Source organism: Mirounga leonina, unplaced genomic scaffold, assembly GCF_011800145.1.
Source record: "Mirounga leonina isolate KUSES-001 unplaced genomic scaffold, KU_Mleo_1.0 Mir_115, whole genome shotgun sequence".
In the NCBI taxonomy this organism is placed as follows: domain Eukaryota; kingdom Metazoa; phylum Chordata; class Mammalia; order Carnivora; family Phocidae; genus Mirounga; species Mirounga leonina.
The window spans coordinates 57,430,598-57,432,076 of record NW_023270268.1 but is presented as its reverse complement, the minus strand read 5'-3'; positions in this window follow the sequence as shown (position 1 = coordinate 57,432,076).

Sequence of the window (1,479 nt, the reverse complement as noted above, 5' to 3'; positions counted from 1 at the left end):
TAGTTTGTGTGTGTGTGTGTATGTGTGTATATGACAAATTACCACAAAATTAGTAGTTTACAACAGTATAGATTTATGTATCTCATGTTTCTCATGGACTAAGTCCAGGCACAGTTCACTGTAGCCTCCACTTAGAGTCTCACAAGGCTGCCATCATGGTTTTGACCAGATTGCATTAATGTCTGGAGACTTGACTGGGGAAGAATCTACTTCTAGGCTTATTTAAATTTTTGGCAAAATTTATTTAGTTGCAATTAATATGATTGAAGGTCTCAGCCCCTTCTTGGCCGCCAGCTGGAGTCTGCCTTCAGGTTCTAGAGGCTGCCCACAGTTCCTTGTCACGTGGGCTTCTTTGACTTGGCTGCTTATTTCAACCCTATACGGAGAGTATCTAGCACCAGTGTGCTAAAATGGAGTCATATAGTATAGAAACTAATATTAATAGAATGATATCCTCTCCCCTTTGTCACATACTGTTGGTTAGAAGATAGTCACAAGCCCCTTGCCCACTCAACAGGAGATTACATAAAAGTGTGAACACAGAAGCGAGAATCATTTGGGGGTTTGTTTGCCAGAGTTTTCAATGACCATAAGCTTAGATTATTTATGTAGGGAGAAATGTTCATGCTGGATGGAATACTAGAGGAGGTTCCTAAGGATATAAAATCGGTAAACTCTGCCAATCCTCCCCCATACACAAAACTAGCAAGAGTTTGCGTCTTGTGTGGCAGTAAAGGGAAGTCAGTAAGCCCTGGCACACACTGTGTCCCCTTTTCCCCAACCCTTACACTTTTGAAATCTGACCCCCTTTGCATTAAGTTGTAAAACTCTTGTCACTGTTCAGTATGCATTTACTTCAATGAAACATGGGTAAATTATTATTCATAAAATGAAACAAGATAAGCTAGATTAGGCTGTGGTTACAAATACCCCTTCCCAAATTTTAGTGTATTAAAATAACAAAGGTTTAAGTGTTGCTCATACTCCACATCTGCCAGGGCATTCTGCTTCCTGTCTTCCTCACTATCTGGAAAATTGCTGATCTTCTGACATGGGAAAGAGTATATACAGCAAGCTCTCAAAGTTTCTCCTGGAGAAGACACATGTCACTTCTCCTTATGTTGACTAAAGTTAAGTCACATGGCCAACACTTAATTTCAAAGTGGTGGATCCTGAAAGAGAATTGTATAGAGATGATGTACTGCACTGAAGACTACTAAAGAGGATGGGGGAGGGTGTTCCCAGTTAGAGATGGGAAGCCAGATCACCCCCAGATTGGGAAGAAACAAACATATATGCTTTCAGTGTTAAACCAGCTGAAGACAAATGAATCAAATCTTTATTTACTTAAATTAATCCTCTCCAGTGTTTAAGTAAATAACTTGGGGAAGTTCAAGAGCCAAGGACTTCCTTGTTTATAGCACCCTGCTCCGGTCTACAGTCAAGGGTCCACTTGTACACCTGGAAGAAAAATTAGAA